At 38.0% G+C, this 20420-nt stretch overlaps 1 pseudogene; it reads left to right on the plus strand.

Moving 5' to 3' along the window:
• LOC106059518 (dynein axonemal heavy chain 6-like) overlaps window positions 1–20420 on the plus strand; it is a 108706-nt pseudogene that overhangs the window by 80242 nt on the left and 8044 nt on the right.

Consider the following 20420-nt stretch of genomic DNA (forward strand, 5'->3'; position numbering starts at 1 on the left):
ATTCTTAGTAGGCCTTTCTGTTTCTAATATTGTTAGTGATCCTATCATTCCATAGTTCCTATTATTACATGATAGTCTTTTAGTTCTTGTGATGCTTTAGTGTCTAGCTTTATATAGTAGTGTCTTAGTTTTTATCCTGCAATACCTGACATAATAGAATGCTCTCTTGGCATGCAATAATACCTAACATAATAGATTGCTCTCTTAGCATGCAATAATACCTAACAGTAGATTGCTCTCTTGGCATGCAATAATACTTAACAGTAGATTGCTATCTTGGCATGCAATAATACCTAACATAATAGATTGCTCTCTTAGCATGCAATAATACCTAACAGTAGATTGCTCTCTTGGCATGCAATAATACCTAACATAATAGATTGCTCTCTTGGCATGCAATACCTAACAGTAGATTGCTCTCTTAGCATGCAATAATACCTAACAATAGATTGCTCTCTTAGCATGCAATAATACCTAACATAATAGATTGCTCTCTTGGCATGCAATACCTAACAGTAGATTGCTCTCTTAGCATGCAATAATACCTAACAATAGATTGCTCTCTTAGCATGCAATAATACCTAACATAATAGATTGCTCTCTTGGCATGCAATACCTAACAGTAGATTGCTCTCTTAGCATGCAATAATACCTAACAATAGATTGCTCTCTTAGCATGCAATAATACCTAACATAATAGATTGCTCTCTTGGCATGCAATAATACCTAACATAATAGAATGCTGAATGTGAAAACTACTACATTATTAAAAGTTTCTTATTTAAAGAAAAACAACATAATAGTGCATACAATATTTTTTAAAATATCAAAAACCATGTTGTTGTTTTTTCAATAATATTAGATATGCTTAGTAGTAATTGACAAATTGATTGCAAAATATTGTTTCTTTATCCACTAGCCTGACGCCAAAGGTCGCATAAACTCTTTAACCATAGTATTGATGCAAGAAACTGAAAGATTCAATAAACTGCTTATAATAATCAAGGTACATGTTAATAAGATTTCAATATAGAATAATTAATGAGTATGTTTTATAGTATTGTATACAAAGACCTTACTGATATTATAAAAGGTTTAATGTAAACGAAATCTGAAGCCTAGATTTATTTAACGAATAGTTCATGAGGCAAATTACAAGAAGATTGCTTATGATATGATATTGACACAGAATAAGTTCCCCTTTCAGAGTTTGCAATCTTTATGGCAGATGATGTCAAGGTCATCTATTTTGCTGGCCAAGGTTAACGAGCAGGGTATCATGTGGCCAGCACAATGACCTACCGCCTTTACTTTCCCCAACTAAAGTCAGAATTTGGATTAGAATTAAATTAAAATTAGAATTTGGTGGACTCAGGGGCGTCCTAAAATCACAAAGCCAAGCACTTAACCACTCAGCCACCACGCCCTCAATATCTCATGTAGTGAAATCAAAAATTCTTAACTGGCCATTTCTTGTAAAAGCAAGTTGGTAGCGCCTTTCAATTTTCTAGGCTTTCAATGCATTCATCAACTTGAAAAAATTACTCTGGAATCCTTGATACACTATAATGAATCTCCACCCTGGGACGAAAGCCCTCTTCCTACTATAAGGGACCATATTGAAAACATAAAAAGAAAATCTGACTACAGACCAACAGAGCTCAAGGAAATAGTGAACTGTTTTCTACAAACCAATTATCCTAGCAATCAGTGGAACAGAGTTTACACGGATGGCTCATCCCATAAAGCCATCACAAATGGAGGAGCTGGAATACTCATCGAATCTCCAGATGGAGGAAAACTAGAAAAATCCATTGCAACTGGAGAGCTCTCTGACAGTCACAGAGCAGAAAGGGAAGCACTAGCACTAGCTGCTACCATGCTAGCAAATACTCCAAGTCAGTCAGATTGTCTTTCTAACTAATGCGAAAACAACCCTCCAAAGCTTGCAAAACTCTGATTCCTCTTGTATTTAAAAACCTCAGAACAGCACTTACAAAGCTCAACAACAACAGCAAAAAAACTGTTATTCAATGGATACCAGAATAGAAAATACCCAGCAATAACTGTTGGAATTCTCGTGATAATGGTGAAATGATAGTAAGTCAGAGCTTCATTTTAAGAGATAATTTGGTCAAGTTTTTTTAAATTTATTTTTACTCCTTTAGACATCATTAGAACAACTGAAAAAAGCCATCAAAGGTTTCGTAGTGATGAGTGAGGAATTGGAGAATGTATACAATGCTTTTTTAAATAACCATGTAAGTAATTTATTGTTTACATTTAGAATGAACGTAGATCTATCTGTTAAATTTTAGTTTTATTTTTCCCGAAAAACTTCACACATTTTATTGGAAGCTTCAACTTAAAGTCATCTTCTCTTTTACAAATTTAGTTCAAAAAGAAGATAATAATTCCAACCTGAATTCATCCTGTTACTCACTGGCTCATGTGAAACCTTTTACCTTTTACCTTTACCTATCCCTTAGTCTGTTGGACTGTTGGGGCACCAGGGATGATTTGTCGACCGTCTTTCTCCATTCCTCCCTTTTTTTTGCCTTGTTTAGAACCTCTCTCAATGGCAGGCCCTTCCATTCTTTAATGTTGTCCTCCCATCGCTTTTTCTGTCTGCCTCTTCTTCTTTTCCCTGGGTTGTTCCCTGAAGGAAGGTCTTTGCGAGCCCCGTAGATCTTGTAATGTGGCCAAAGGTTTTAAGCTTTCGTCTTTTTACAATAGCTAGCAGGTCGTCATGGGCTCCAATCGCTACAGTAACCCTGTCTCTGATTTCTTGGTTTGTGATGCGGTCTTTGAATGTGATGCCTAGGATCCTTCTGTAGCATCTCAATGCCATTGCTAGGATCCTCCTCTCAAGCTCTGCATTCAACGTCCACGACTCGCAAGCATATAAAAATGTGGCCATGACCAGAGAGCGCATCAGTCTGATTTTGGTGCCGAGGGCTAAGCCCTTATCTTTCCATATTATTTTAAGTTTTGAAAGGGCTGCTGTGGACTGTGCTATTCGGGCCAATAGTTTGGGTTTTGTTCCCTCATCTGAGACAATAGCTCCAAGGTATTTGCAGCTTCAAATACCTCATGTGAAACAGAGCTTAAAATTCTTTTAACTCATTGTTTTTCTTTTCCTTCCTTCCTTTTCATTCTCAAATTGTTCTTGGAAAGAAAGATTATTTATTATTTATTATTTGTTCTAGCATATGGAATAAGAAATGTGTCTTTAGCCTTGTGTCTCTGAGTATTTATTATATTAGGTAATGTTATTGTACTTGCAAGCTACAATTTAGTGTTTTAGGTATTACTACTACCTGTAGTTTCTTTTCTAGTGTTTTGTCTTGGAATTCCTCTAAATGTTCAGTGATATCCTAAGGTGCTAATTTAGTTTAATGTAAGTATCCATTTGTGATATTCCTCATAGCTCTATATGACATCTTTTAGATTCTTTATCTATCACATGTTGAAGGATCCCCCAAATTAAGATGCAATTTTGCATAGTGGTTTAAGGTGAAATAGAATTTTGTTGTGATATTACTGTCTGATTTGCAAACATTTATGATAAACTATAGTCTTTTTTGTTTGATTTCTTTATTATGTCAATATGGGAATTCCAAGATACTGGTAGCTTTTCATTTATTTAGGTATTTTGAGTTTCTAGTCCTCACTCTTCATTCAATGTATCATAAGATTAAACATTCATCAAGTCAATATATATGAATTGTTGTAGTGGTGTTTCTTGTTTGACATAATTGATTAACTGTGTCAGGGGGCCAGGACAGATAAGGCAAGGCTTTAAAATACAGCCTGACACATGTATGGATCAACTTTCCATTCATTATGTTTTTTCTAACAAAATCATTGTTGTGTAAATTATATGACTTACTCAATTTCAATAGATTTTTAATTTGGTTAGGGTTATTTCTTTCTGTTTGTAAAGCACAAGTTTCTTGCTTTATTAGCAAGCTTATTGAATTATAGTCCAATTCCTTTTGTGGATCAGGGGGAGACAATGGGTTGCCTTCAGGCACTCAGCAAACACAAGTCTGGTCAAGTTTGGAATAAAACTCAGCCCCCCCCCTCCCCCCTCCTCCTCTCGATGGGTTGCCACGGAATTCTTGTTACTCAGCCACACATCTCACATATTATAACAAAAAAGAAAAATAGAACTTCAATGAAAATAAATTATTAGAACTTCAATGAAAATAAATTATGGAATATCTTAAATCCACTGTGCTTACTAATGGTTTAAACTAATCCAGAGTTTTTCAAATCACTAATGTGTTTTATGTAACAATAATAATCATATAGTTTTAACGATATGTTTAGAAGCACTTTAGTATATTTAATACACATTTTGATACTCATTTTCAGGTCCCAGAATTATGGGCCAGAAACGCTTATCCTTCGTTAAAGTCTTTAGCATCTTGGGTTAAAGACCTGATAATGAGGTGTTGTTTTATTGACAATTGGATCAATAATGGACCTCCTAAGTCTTTTTGGTTGTCTGGCTTCTTCTTTCCACAAGGTTTGTAATTTTGTTGGGAAGTTGTAGATCTAGATGTCAGATACTTACAATATCTTTTCACAAACTTTTATGTGTCCTATAAACGTCATGAAAATGTGTTTGAAAATAAATTACTTTCTTTTTGGAGTATTATTTTTAAGTTGTAACATAATATGATTGGGTATGACTTTATTGCCCTATATTAAAGGATGAGTTTTGATCTTCCCATTTATGATCACATTGATTTAAGGCAACTGCAGGTGATTGCTGTTAAAACTAAAGTGTCAAAACCATGTCAGGAACAAGTGAAATATAAAAAGTACTTTTAAAAAACAAATAGCATTACTTATTTTGAATCAATAATCTAATTAATTTTTAACAGAGCTAGACTAATAATAATAAACTTGTGCAATTGGAAATACTTTAATTAGTTGTTTTTGTTTATTGCCACTTTAATGCTAATAGCTTGCTCAGTGCACTATGGTCCAATAAGTTTCTGTTGGGGAAGGGGTTGAATCTGGGAGAAAGTTTTGGTGCTGCCCTTTCAAAACCAAATTTATTTTTTTTTAAAGTAAGAAAGTTGCTTGATTCTGTATTTGAAATGGAGGTCTCAAGTATCTAGGATGAAAGGCTAATGTACTAGTCACTGAGCTGATCAAGTACTGATACAAAAATAGAAGGTTTTACAGTCTTAAAAAAAATGTGTCACCTTATTCTCTACACAAGGCTTATCTCACTTAGCTTAGTACATTAGGACTAATAATGAGAATATTTGAGTCTCAAGGAGGAGTGCAGCATTTCACTTGGCTAGGCTGTCCTAGCTGTGACCTACATATTTTGCCACACCCAATGCAGACATAATGGTTGTAGACATTGCTGTGATCTGTTTAGGTTCTCTTTCAGTAGTCTACGTCTGTGTCTGTCCTCCGTAGATTTCCTGTAGATCTCAAATTATGTATCCTTCTGCCTTTGCTGTCTTGTTCACAATAAGCCTGCTGTCTGGTAATTAACTATTTGCTTAATTTTGTGATTGATTCATGCGTTGTCATCAGCAATCAATAACTGTGCTCATTTTCAGTTGGCAAGCATTTTTTTTTAAAACAGTAAAAAAAAAAAAAACTTACTTATTGAAGACTATATCTTCTATTTATTTACAGGTTTCTTGACTGGAACTCTTCAAAATTTTGCTAGAAAGTACAACCAGCCTATTGATCATCTCTCATTCAAGTTCATTCTCCTGCCATATTCTAGAGAAGAAGCACTAGTTATGGAGCAGTTGCATACAGTTAAAAAGGGCGAAACAATACCGATGGATCAAAATGTAAACTTTCAGTTAAAATCAAATTATTTCTCTAATAAATCAATATTTATTTTTAAAACAATGGTTAAATCAGTTTACGAAATCAAAATATAGAACTTCAAAATTAAAAACACTAACAAATGATCAGACTTGATATGGAAATTTAGGAAGTATAAAAAGAATTTCACTTGATTCAATGAAATTATTTCCCATTAATTAAAAAAAAAATTAGAGAAATTTAATTAAACTTTTGTTGTTTTCTCCTCCTCGTCCTCTGTCAGATCTCAATTTTATCATAACATAATGAGGAACCTAAATGCTTCCCAGGGGGTGTGGTGGTCAAATGGTTAAGGGCTTGGCTTCCGAACCTGAGGGCCAGAGTTCGAATGTCAGTGAAGGCTGGGATCTTGAATTTCAGGATTTTTAGGGCGCCCCTGGGTACACCCAACTCTGGGGAAAGTAAAGGCCATTGGTTGTTGTGCTGGCCACATAACACCCTGCTCGTTAACCGTTGGCTTAGAAACAGATGACCTTAACATCGTCTGCCCGTGTAGAAAACATGGTCGGAAAGGGGGAAACTTTTACTTTACTTAAATGTTTCCCAAACATGTTTAATTTTTTTTAAAAAAAGCATATCTAGTAAACTTATATTTCAATCCTATCTATTTTCAGTTGGATGTTCCTGATGATGGAGTGCTCGTACATGGACTCTATATGGATGGTTTTGCCTGGGACTGGGATCACATGACTGTTGGTGACCAATTGAAAGGCCAGATGCAGGCAAAGTAAGAGCTCATAAAAAAGGCCACATTGGCATTAATGTTTGCAACACGATCTTATTAATATAGTATACAACTTTCATTCAGCTACATTATCATCTAGCAAAATGAACCAATACTTAAATACTCTTAGATAGTACAACATGGGGCAAACTAATAGCCTGTAAAGCCACACACTTGACATGTATTGCAGTGTGTGTCTTGTAATGGATATAACAAACAAAATGTATTTTAATTAATATCTACTCTTTCATTGTATTCAATATTTAACTGTAACTCTTTCCTCCTTTCTACTGTCTGAATAGAAGCCATCTGTCTTCTACTGACTGAATAGAAGCCATCTGTCTTCTACTGACTGAATAGAAGTCATAAGTCTTCTACTGACTGAATAGAAGTCATCTGTCTTCTACTGACTGAATAGAAGCCATCTGTCTTCTACTGACTGAATACAAGCCATCTAACTTCTACTGACTGAATAGAAGCCATCTGTCTTCTACTGACTGAATAGAAGTCAACTTACTTCTACTGACTGAATAGAAGCCATCTGTCTTCTACTGACTGAATAGAATTTGTCTGTCTTCTACTGACTGAAGTGAAGTCATCTCTCAGTGCTCGTTGAAGTTCAAAAAGCAAGTTTGAAAACATGTTTCAACTATAAAAAAAATGACTGACAAAATGGAAGATCCAAAATAATGCAAACAAATATTGTTAGACTTAGAGAAAGTGATGACAGAAATGAAACCAAGAGTGTTCTAGTCTCATCACAATTTATGTGAACATGACTCTTATACACACTACAAAAAATTCAGCCTGAAGAAAAAAAAATAAAATTAACTCAACTATATAGTACAATGTAATTTAAAAATGCATTCCCTGGAAGATGAAAATCTGAACCAGCGACACAGACCCAAGTAGAATAGTTCTAAAAATGTTGATCAGATCTGTGCTTTTCTTCATAAGAAACTGGCCTCAAGCTAACCTTATAAAAGTGTAAAAAGAACTAAGCAGTTTGAAACATGTAGGACTATTTATGACCTCCATCAATTGACCATAATATAAAAAAAAAAAAGAATCAACTTTCTGTTTTGATAGTCATATTGAGGGAAACAAATCAGAAAAAAAGAAATTACTGCTTTCATTATTTCTATACAAATTGAGTCATTTAATTCTTTGTTTCTAAATGATATCCAGTTTGCCTGTAATGCACATGGATCCTCGCCTAGACTATGAACCAGATTTATCTCTCTATCCAGCGCCACTCTACAAAACAGCTGCAAGAGCTGGCACACTTTCCACTACAGGTAACAAGTTAACAAATTTCTTTACAGCTGGGATCAATGTTCTCACAAAACACTTTCTATCTTTTGTTAACTCCTACCATAGCTTTCATGGGCATGTCTGGTAAAGTCTTGCTACAGCTCTCACAGGTTTATTTTCTCCAAGACCTAACTTGTTTACTTTAAGATCTAGCTCTCACTTGTTTCTTCTTTGTATATCTCTCACTGATTTACTCTGTATATAGATATTGTTAAGGCTTCCGCACGGTGTTGATTCTTTGAAATATAACTAGTGTAGATCTACGTCTGCCTGGAAGTAACACTGAACTCAAACTACTTCAGTAACACCGGCGAAAGGCCAAAACAATCAAAATATGTAGTCGACGCTGATGTTGTTCTACAAATATATTTAATAATCAAGAAGGGAATTGTCCGATGTCAGCTATGTCCGTAAATCCGTATATCTATGTTACTGCTCTACACGAAGCGTCTTCTTTTTAGCATCACTTGGAGCGTTCTTGTTTTTTAAAGATCTGTCACGTCACTTGTCACTAAGTAAAACTTTCCCCTTATTCCCGAAACAAATAACTAAATCCTAATCATGTCATAACAATATACAACATTTTTTTCTGTTCATAACAAGATTGGTTAAATATCAAGATAGATTTTTGTGTTCAATAGTTGCTGTAGCTAGTACTATTAGTCTTTCTGTGAATAAGAAGAGGATTCCTGAATTTCTCAATCATTTCTGTGTTGAGAACATCCTCATTTGCACAGCTATTCATTCAAAAATTCATTTAGGAAATGGACTAAAGTCATGCCTACTACATACCCAGCCCAGCAGAGTTTGGACATTTTTTTTTAAAGTATGGACACTGTTGATTTGAGATGTAAAGGATCTTACTATTACATGTGAAATTTTTCTTAGGAGGCACAGATCAAAAAAGAGTTCAGCTATTGAATGTGTCAAGACTATAGAGACCATGGCTTATAAAAGTGAGGGAAGAACTGTGGACTTTCAGCTTTGTTGATGCTGAGTCCTCGCCTTGGTCCTCCTTGTTCTTGAAGTCTACCAAATGCTGCACTAGCATGTGTAACACAAGTTTGTTTAATCATCTATATTAGCATATATTGTTACAGTGCTCCCCAACTGGACACATTATTGCATGTTGACTCTTTGTTTTAATACATTGTGGGTGTTCCTTTAGAAATGGAGATTGTTACCCCTTAGCTCATTCCTCCTGCATGACGGCCAGCTGGCAGGCTTTGAACTCGGGACTAGGTTGATGACAATCCAAAGTGCATACTGCTCGACCTATCAATCAATGACCTGACATCAGGTAGTTTATGGTCATAGTATTTCTGGTTCCATGCCTACTGTGTTTGTGAAGCCAAAATGTGTACAGGGATAAGATCTGCTTCATTTGAGGCATTCAGGGTGCAAGCATCAGTCCATAGCAAATCTCTAATGCAGACATATTTTAGTCTTCAGTCTCTGTGTGTTGAATAGACCTGCATCAGAGAGATATAAGATGTCATAGTATTACTATAAGGCTTCTAGCCGTGTTGTTTGTGTTTCAGGAACTCTCAGATTTATTCATTGGTTTCATCAAATCAATAATGGTGTTTGCATTTTGGCTGTGCTAGTCACAGTATATAGAGTGCATGTGATCTTTCTAGTGGTTTTCCAGTGTAAAGATTGTATTTGAGGTTTTTGATAAGTTCCTGTTTGCTTTCTGTTGTTTTTTTTTAGCTTTAGTACATCCATTGGTTGAACATGATTGGTTTCCTGAAGCTGTCCATTTTCTTTACAGCTTAGTTTTAATATATGTCCAGATCTCAGCTCAGTACATAGTTTTTGTGATTGCCTGACAATAGTTAGGTATAGATCTATTTGATGCCACTGTTTGGGATACATTCAAGGGAACTGAAAAAGTGTATATGTTATGATTATAAAGTAAAGTAAAGTTCATCTTTCAGACCTTGTGGTCTATAGGGCAGATAATGTAAAGGTCATCTGTTTCTGTGGCCTATGGGTGTCATGTGGCCAGCACAACAACCAACTGCCTTTACTTTTTCCCAACTAATGTCAGGTACCCATTAGAGCTGGGTGGACTCAGAGGCACCAGAAGATCCCAAAAAATTAAAATCTGTCTTCACCAGGTTTCGAACCCTGGACCCCAGTCATCCACCGTGCCTCCTATGTTATGATTATGAGCTGAGCGTATTTCTAATAGCAATATGCCATTACTTCTAAAATGGCCGATGACATGTTTGCCCAGAAAATGACTTCAGGTTGTCCAATCAGATTATGTATTTCAATACTGGTATAGTAGGCTTATCTGGTTTCTTTGTTTGTTTAAGTTTAAGTTTGATTAGAAGCTTTCTTTGATGTAGTATGGATTGGACCAACTGTACTTTATAGAAAGCTAGACATGTTTCCTATTCTTTCCTATATGTTGACTGAAACAAGAGATGTACTATTTTGAGAAATGATGTTAACAAAATGCTAAAAATAAGAAACTTAAAAAAAAAAATCAACCATTTAGTAGTAGAAATTACTGAATTTAAAATTATGATCAGGCTTCAGTGCCTGCTTTGAGCATTTATTTTTTAATTGCTTGCATTTAATGTCTAATTTTTTATGTTCTTATTTCATCATAATTAATTTTATTTTACACTTTTTTTTTCTGATTTTAAATAATAAGCATAAAGTTATATTTATATATTATAATAGAAGGCTAAAATAGGCAATAATTTATTAGGGTTAATGATGAAATGTGTTCACATTGACATTTCTAAGATTACCTTTGACCATTCAATAGATTGGTTTTTAATATTAAGTAGATTTAAAAAGTGTTTTATTTGTGTAAGAACGCAGCATACAAAACAGATTGGCTGACATCTAGGGGTGTTTTTGTGTTTTAGAATATTGTTATTACTGATTCATGTAGGGGTAATTGTGTGTGCAATCAGCTGACACTGATAGCACAGGCCAGAACTCGGTGAGTGGTCTACTGTGATGAGGGATGACACTTCAAGAATGATCTGTATTCTGAATACTACATATGCAATTCATGATGATAGTCTTATGATCATCAATCAGTTTCTAGAAGGTCTTTGAGAAGCCTATATTAAGAACAAAGGTGTCAGTCTAGATGATTCATGATGATAGTCTTATGATCATCCATCACTTTCTAGAAGGTCTTTGAGAAGCCTATATTAAGAACAAAGGTGTCAGTCTAGAGGATTCATGATTGAGGGTTTCACGATTCATTGTGAAGGCAATAGGAAACAGTTCAATCCAGGAGGAGGTGGAAAGGCCTGTAGAGTTTGGTACAGATGTACAGAGGCTTAGACTGCAGTACAGTTATTGTTCAGTATTCAGTATTCATTGTGAAGGCAATAGGAAACAGTTCAATCCAGGATGAGGTGGATAGGCCTGTAGAGTTTGGTACAGATGTATAGAGGCTTAGACTGCAGTACAGTTATTGTTCAGTATTCAGTATTCATTGTGAAGGCAATAGGAAACAGTTCAATCCAGGAGGAGGTGGATAGGCCTGTAGAGTTTGGTACAGATGTATAGAGGCTTAGACTGCAGTACAGTTATTGTTCAGTATTCAGTATTCATTGTGAAGGCAATAGGAAACAGTTCACTCCAGGAGGAGGTGGATAGGCCTGTAGAGTTTGGTACAGATGTATAGAGGCTTACACTGCAGTACAGTTATTGTTCAGTATTCAGTATTCATTGTGAAGGCAATAGGAAACAGTTCAATCCAGGAGGAGGTGGATAGGCCTGTAGAGTTTGGTACAGATGTATAGAGGCTTACACTGCAGTACAGTTATTGTTCAGTATTCAGTATTCATTGTGAAGGCAATAGGAATCAGTTCAATCCAGGAGGAGGTGGAAAGGCCTGTAGAGTTTGGTACAGATGTATAGAGGCTTAGACTGCAGTACAGTTATTGTTCAGTATTCAGTATTCATTGTGAAGGCAATAGGAAACAGTTCAATCCAGGATGAGGTGGATAGGCCTGTAGAGTTTGGTACAGATGTATAGAGGCTTAGACTGCAGTACAGTTATTGTTCAGTATTCAGTATTCATTGTGAAGGCAATAGGAAACAGTTCAATCCAGGAGGAGGTGGAAAGGCCTGTAGAGTTTGGTACAGATGTATAGAGGCTTAGACTGCAGTACAGTTATTGTTCAGTATTCAGTATTCATTGTGAAGGCAATAGGAAACAGTTCAATCCAGGAGGAGGTGGATAGGCCTGTAGAGTTTGGTACAGATGTATAGAGGCTTACACTGCAGTACAGTTATTGTTCAGTATTCAGTATTCATTGTGAAGGCAATAGGAAACAGTTCAATCCAGGATGAGGTGGATAGGCCTGTAGAGTTTGGTACAGATGTATAGAGGCTTACACTGCAGTACAGTTATTGTTCAGTATTCAGTATTCATTGTGAAGGCAATAGGAAACAGTTAAATCCAGGAGGAGGTGGATAGGCCTGTAGAGTTTGGTACATGTACAGAGGCTTAGACTGCAGTACAGTTATTGTTCAGTATTCAGTATTCATTGTGAAGGCAATAGGAAACAGTTCAATCCAGGAGGAGGTGGAAAGGCCTGTAGAGTTTGGTACAGATGTACAGAGGCTTAGACTGCAGTACAGTTATTGTTCAGTATTCAGTATTCATTGTGAAGGCAATAGGAAACAGTTCAATCCAGGAGGAGGTGGAAAGGCCTGTAGAGTTTGGTACAGATGTACAGAGGCTTAGACTGCAGTACAGTTATTGTTCAGTATTCAGTATTCATTGTGAAGGCAATAGGAAACAGTTCAATCCAGGAGGAGGCCTGTAGAGTTTGGTACAGATGTACAGAGGCTTAGACTGCAGTACAGTTATTGTTCAGTATTCAGTATTCATTGTGAAGGCAATAGGAAACAGTTCAATCCAGGAGGAGGTGGAAAGGCCTGTAGAGTTTGGTACAGATGTACAGAGGCTTAGACTGCAGTACAGTTATTGTTCAGTATTCAGTATTCATTGTGAAGGCAATAGGAAACAGTTCAATCCAGGAGGAGGTGGAAAGGCCTGTAGAGTTTGGTACAGATGTACAGAGGCTTAGACTGCAGTACAGTTATTGTTCAGTATTCAGTATTCATTGTGAAGGCAATAGGAAACAGTTCAATCCAGGAGGAGGCCTGTAGAGTTTGGTACAGATGTACAGAGGCTTAGACTGCAGTACAGTTATTGTTCAGTATTCAGTATTCATTGTGAAGGCAATAGGAAACAGTTCAATCCAGGAGGAGGTGGAAAGGCCTGTAGAGTTTGGTACAGATGTACAGAGGCTTAGACTGCAGTACAGTTATTGTTCAGTATTCAGTATTCATTGTGAAGGCAATAGGAAACAGTTCAATCCAGGAGGAGGTGGAAAGGCCTGTAGAGTTTGGTACAGATGTACAGAGGCTTAGACTGCAGTACAGTTATTGTTCAGTATTCAGTATTCATTGTGAAGGCAATAGGAAACAGTTCAATCCAGGAGGAGGTGGAAAGGCCTGTAGAGTTTGGTACATGTACAGAGGCTTAGACTGCAGTACAGTTATTGTTCAGTATTCAGTATTCATTGTGAAGGCAATAGGAAACAGTTCAATCCAGGAGGAGGTGGAAAGGCCTGTAGAGTTTGGTACATGTACAGAGGCTTAGACTGCAGTACAGTTATTGTTCAGTATTCAGTATTCATTGTGAAGGCAATAGGAAACAGTTCAATCCAGGAGGAGGTGGAAAGGCCTGTAGAGTTTGGTACAGATGTATAGAGGCTTAGACTGCAGTACAGTTATTGTTCAGTATTCAGTATTCATTGTGAAGGCAATAGGAAACAGTTCAATCCAGGAGGAGGTGGATAGGCCTGTAGAGTTTGGTACAGATGTATAGAGGCTTACACTGCAGTACAGTTATTGTTCAGTATTCAGTATTCATTGTGAAGGCAATAGGAAACAGTTCAATCCAGGATGAGGTGGATAGGCCTGTAGAGTTTGGTACAGATGTATAGAGGCTTACACTGCAGTACAGTTATTGTTCAGTATTCAGTATTCATTGTGAAGGCAATAGGAAACAGTTAAATCCAGGAGGAGGTGGATAGGCCTGTAGAGTTTGGTACATGTACAGAGGCTTAGACTGCAGTACAGTTATTGTTCAGTATTCAGTATTCATTGTGAAGGCAATAGGAAACAGTTCAATCCAGGAGGAGGTGGAAAGGCCTGTAGAGTTTGGTACAGATGTACAGAGGCTTAGACTGCAGTACAGTTATTGTTCAGTATTCAGTATTCATTGTGAAGGCAATAGGAAACAGTTCAATCCAGGAGGAGGTGGAAAGGCCTGTAGAGTTTGGTACAGATGTACAGAGGCTTAGACTGCAGTACAGTTATTGTTCAGTATTCAGTATTCATTGTGAAGGCAATAGGAAACAGTTCAATCCAGGAGGAGGCCTGTAGAGTTTGGTACAGATGTACAGAGGCTTAGACTGCAGTACAGTTATTGTTCAGTATTCAGTATTCATTGTGAAGGCAATAGGAAACAGTTCAATCCAGGAGGAGGTGGAAAGGCCTGTAGAGTTTGGTACAGATGTACAGAGGCTTAGACTGCAGTACAGTTATTGTTCAGTATTCAGTATTCATTGTGAAGGCAATAGGAAACAGTTCAATCCAGGAGGAGGTGGAAAGGCCTGTAGAGTTTGGTACAGATGTACAGAGGCTTAGACTGCAGTACAGTTATTGTTCAGTATTCAGTATTCATTGTGAAGGCAATAGGAAACAGTTCAATCCAGGAGGAGGTGTAAAGGCCTGTAGAGTTTGGTACATGTACAGAGGCTTAGACTGCAGTACAGTTATTGTTCAGTATTCAGTATTCATTGTGAAGGCAATAGGAAACAGTTCAATCCAGGAGGAGGTGGATAGGCCTGTAGAGTTTGGTACAGATGTATAGAGGCTTACACTGCAGTACAGTTATTGTTCAGTATTCAGTATTCATTGTGAAGGCAATAGGAAACAGTTCAATCCAGGAGGAGGTGGATAGGCCTGTAGAGTTTGGTACAGATGTATAGAGGCTTACACTGCAGTACAGTTATTGTTCAGTATTCAGTATTCATTGTGAAGGCAATAGGAAACAGTTCAATCCAGGAGGAGGTGGAAAGGCCTGTAGAGTTTGGTACAGATGTACAGAGGCTTAGACTGCAGTACAGTTATTGTTCAGTATTCAGTATTCATTGTGAAGGCAATAGGAAACAGTTCAATCCAGGATGAGGTGGATAGGCCTGTAGAGTTTGGTACAGATGTATAGAGGCTTAGACTGCAGTACAGTTATTGTTCAGTATTCAGTATTCATTGTGAAGGCAATAGGAAACAGTTCAATCCAGGAGGAGGTGGAAAGGCCTGTAGAGTTTGGTACAGATGTATAGAGGCTTAGACTGCAGTACAGTTATTGTTCAGTATTCAGTATTCATTGTGAAGGCAATAGGAAACAGTTCAATCCAGGAGGAGGTGGATAGGCCTGTAGAGTTTGGTACAGATGTATAGAGGCTTACACTGCAGTACAGTTATTGTTCAGTATTCAGTATTCATTGTGAAGGCAATAGGAAACAGTTCAATCCAGGAGGAGGTGGAAAGGCCTGTAGAGTTTGGTACAGATGTACAGAGGCTTAGACTGCAGTACAGTTATTGTTCAGTATTCAGTATTCATTGTGAAGGCAATAGGAAACAGTTCAATCCAGGAGGAGGTGGAAAGGCCTGTAGAGTTTGGTACAGATGTATAGAGGCTTACACTGCAGTACAGTTATTGTTCAGTATTCAGTATTCATTGTGAAGGCAATAGGAAACAGTTCAATCCAGGAGGAGGCCTGTAGAGTTTGGTACAGATGTACAGAGGCTTAGACTGCAGTACAGTTATTGTTCAGTATTCAGTATTCATTGTGAAGGCAATAGGAAACAGTTCAATCCAGGAGGAGGTGGAAAGGCCTGTAGAGTTTGGTACAGATGTACAGAGGCTTAGACTGCAGTACAGTTATTGTTCAGTATTCAGTATTCATTGTGAAGGCAATAGGAAACAGTTCAATCCAGGAGGAGGTGGAAAGGCCTGTAGAGTTTGGTACAGATGTACAGAGGCTTAGACTGCAGTACAGTTATTGTTCAGTATTCAGTATTCATTGTGAAGGCAATAGGAAACAGTTCAATCCAGGAGGAGGTGGAAAGGCCTGTAGAGTTTGGTACATGTACAGAGGCTTAGACTGCAGTACAGTTATTGTTCAGTATTCAGTATTCATTGTGAAGGCAATAGGAAACAGTTCAATCCAGGAGGAGGTGGAAAGGCCTGTAGAGTTTGGTACATGTACAGAGGCTTAGACTGCAGTACAGTTATTGTTCAGTATTCAGTATTCATTGTGAAGGCAATAGGAAACAGTTCAATCCAGGAGGAGGTGGAAAGGCCTGTAGAGTTTGGTACAGATGTATAGAGGCTTAGACTGCAGTACAGTTATTGTTCAGTATTCAGTATTCATTGTGAAGGCAATAGGAAACAGTTCAATCCAGGAGGAGGTGGATAGGCCTGTAGAGTTTGGTACAGATGTATAGAGGCTTACACTGCAGTACAGTTATTGTTCAGTATTCAGTATTCATTGTGAAGGCAATAGGAAACAGTTCAATCCAGGATGAGGTGGATAGGCCTGTAGAGTTTGGTACAGATGTATAGAGGCTTACACTGCAGTACAGTTATTGTTCAGTATTCAGTATTCATTGTGAAGGCAATAGGAAACAGTTAAATCCAGGAGGAGGTGGATAGGCCTGTAGAGTTTGGTACATGTACAGAGGCTTAGACTGCAGTACAGTTATTGTTCAGTATTCAGTATTCATTGTGAAGGCAATAGGAAACAGTTCAATCCAGGAGGAGGTGGAAAGGCCTGTAGAGTTTGGTACAGATGTACAGAGGCTTAGACTGCAGTACAGTTATTGTTCAGTATTCAGTATTCATTGTGAAGGCAATAGGAAACAGTTCAATCCAGGAGGAGGTGGAAAGGCCTGTAGAGTTTGGTACAGATGTACAGAGGCTTAGACTGCAGTACAGTTATTGTTCAGTATTCAGTATTCATTGTGAAGGCAATAGGAAACAGTTCAATCCAGGAGGAGGCCTGTAGAGTTTGGTACAGATGTATAGAGGCTTAGACTGCAGTACAGTTATTGTTCAGTATTCAGTATTCATTGTGAAGGCAATAGGAAACAGTTCAATCCAGGAGGAGGTGGATAGGCCTGTAGAGTTTGGTACAGATGTACAGAGGCTTACACTGCAGTACAGTTATTGTTCAGTATTCAGTATTCATTGTGAAGGCAATAGGAAACAGTTCAATCCAGGAGGAGGTGTAAAGGCCTGTAGAGTTTGGTACATGTACAGAGGCTTAGACTGCAGTACAGTTATTGTTCAGTATTCAGTATTCATTGTGAAGGCAATAGGAAACAGTTCAATCCAGGAGGAGGTGGATAGGCCTGTAGAGTTTGGTACAGATGTATAGAGGCTTACACTGCAGTACAGTTATTGTTCAGTATTCAGTATTCATTGTGAAGGCAATAGGAAACAGTTCAATCCAGGAGGAGGTGGATAGGCCTGTAGAGTTTGGTACAGATGTATAGAGGCTTACACTGCAGTACAGTTATTGTTCAGTATTCAGTATTCATTGTGAAGGCAATAGGAAACAGTTCAATCCAGGAGGAGGTGGAAAGGCCTGTAGAGTTTGGTACAGATGTACAGAGGCTTAGACTGCAGTACAGTTATTGTTCAGTATTCAGTATTCATTGTGAAGGCAATAGGAAACAGTTCAATCCAGGATGAGGTGGATAGGCCTGTAGAGTTTGGTACAGATGTATAGAGGCTTAGACTGCAGTACAGTTATTGTTCAGTATTCAGTATTCATTGTGAAGGCAATAGGAAACAGTTCAATCCAGGAGGAGGTGGATAGGCCTGTAGAGTTTGGTACAGATGTATAGAGGCTTACACTGCAGTACAGTTATTGTTCAGTATTCAGTATTCATTGTGAAGGCAATAGGAAACAGTTCAATCCAGGAGGAGGTGGATAGGCCTGTAGAGTTTGGTACAGATGTATAGAGGCTTACACTGCAGTACAGTTATTGTTCAGTATTCAGTATTCATTGTGAAGGCAATAGGAAACAGTTCAATCCAGGATGAGGTGGATAGGCCTGTAGAGTTTGGTACAGATGTATAGAGGCTTACACTGCAGTACAGTTATTGTTCAGTATTCAGTATTCATTGTGAAGGCAATAGGAAACAGTTAAATCCAGGAGGAGGTGGATAGGCCTGTAGAGTTTGGTACATGTACAGAGGCTTAGACTGCAGTACAGTTATTGTTCAATATTCAGTATTCATTGTGAAGGCAATAGGAAACAGTTCAATCCAGGAGGAGGTGGAAAGGCCTGTAGAGTTTGGTACAGATGTACAGAGGCTTAGACTGCAGTACAGTTATTGTTCAGTATTCAGTATTCATTGTGAAGGCAATAGGAAACAGTTCAATCCAGGAGGAGGTGGAAAGGCCTGTAGAGTTTGGTACAGATGTACAGAGGCTTAGACTGCAGTACAGTTATTGTTCAGTATTCAGTATTCATTGTGAAGGCAATAGGAAACAGTTCAATCCAGGAGGAGGCCTGTAGAGTTTGGTACAGATGTACAGAGGCTTAGACTGCAGTACAGTTATTGTTCAGTATTCAGTATTCATTGTGAAGGCAATAGGAAACAGTTCAATCCAGGAGGAGGTGGAAAGGCCTGTAGAGTTTGGTACAGATGTACAGAGGCTTAGACTGCAGTACAGTTATTGTTCAGTATTCAGTATTCATTGTGAAGGCAATAGGAAACAGTTCAATCCAGGAGGAGGTGGAAAGGCCTGTAGAGTTTGGTACAGATGTACAGAGGCTTAGACTGCAGTACAGTTATTGTTCAGTATTCAGTATTCATTGTGAAGGCAATAGGAAACAGTTCAATCCAGGAGGAGGTGGAAAGGCCTGTAGAGTTTGGTACATGTACAGAGGCTTAGACTGCAGTACAGTTATTGTTCAGTATTCAGTATTCATTGTGAAGGCAATAGGAAACAGTTCAATCCAGGAGGAGGTGGAAAGGCCTGTAGAGTTTGGTACATGTACAGAGGCTTAGACTGCAGTACAGTTATTGTTCAGTATTCAGTATTCATTGTGAAGGCAATAGGAAACAGTTCAATCCAGGAGGAGGTGGAAAGGCCTGTAGAGTTTGGTACAGATGTATAGAGGCTTAGACTGCAGTACAGTTATTGTTCAGTATTCAGTATTCATTGTGAAGGCAATAGGAAACAGTTCAATCCAGGAGGAGGTGGATAGGCCTGTAGAGTTTGGTACAGATGTATAGAGGCTTACACTGCAGTACAGTTATTGTTCAGTATTCAGTATTCATTGTGAAGGCAATAGGAAACAGTTCAATCCAGGATGAGGTGGATAGGCCTGTAGAGTTTGGTACAGATGTATAGAGGCTTACACTGCAGTACAGTTATTGTTCAGTATTCAGTATTCATTGTGAAGGCAATAGGAAACAGTTAAATCCAGGAGGAGGTGGATAGGCCTGTAGAGTTTGGTACATGTACAGAGGCTTAGACTGCAGTACAGTTATTGTTCAGTATTCAGTATTCATTGTGAAGGCAATAGGAAACAGTTCAATCCAGGAGGAGGTGGAAAGGCCTGTAGAGTTTGGTACAGATGTACAGAGGCTTAGACTGCAGTACAGTTATTGTTCAGTATTCAGTATTCATTGTGAAGGCAATAGGAAACAGTTCAATCCAGGAGGAGGTGGAAAGGCCTGTAGAGTTTGGTACATGTACAGAGGCTTAGACTGCAGTACAGTTATTGTTCAGTATTCAGTATTCATTGTGAAGGCAATAGGAAACAGTTCAATCCAGGAGGAGGCCTGTAGAGTTTGGTACATGTACAGAGGCTTAGACTGCAGTACAGTTATTGTTCAGTATTCAGTATTCATTGTGAAGGCAATAGGAAACAGTTCAATCCAGGAGGAGGTGGAAAGGCCTGTAGAGTTTGGTACAGATGTATAGAGGCTTAGACTGCAGTACAGTTATTGTTCAGTATTCAGTATTCATTGTGAAGGCAATAGGAAACAGTTCAATCCAGGAGGAGGTGGAAAGGCCTGTAGAGTTTGGTACAGATGTATAGAGGCTTAGACTGCAGTACAGTTATTGTTCAGTATTCAGTATTCATTGTGAAGGCAATAGGAAACAGTTCAATCCAGGAGGAGGTGGATAGGCCTGTAGAGTTTGGTACAGATGTATAGAGGCTTACACTGCAGTACAGTTATTGTTCAGTATTCAGTATTCATTGTGAAGGCAATAGGAAACAGTTCAATCCAGGAGGAGGTGGATAGGCCTGTAGAGTTTGGTACAGATGTATAGAGGCTTACACTGCAGTACAGTTATTGTTCAGTATTCAGTATTCATTGTGAAGGCAATAGGAAACAGTTCAATCCAGGATGAGG

Source organism: Biomphalaria glabrata, chromosome 7 (assembly GCF_947242115.1).
Source record: "Biomphalaria glabrata chromosome 7, xgBioGlab47.1, whole genome shotgun sequence".
Classification (NCBI taxonomy): domain Eukaryota; kingdom Metazoa; phylum Mollusca; class Gastropoda; family Planorbidae; genus Biomphalaria; species Biomphalaria glabrata.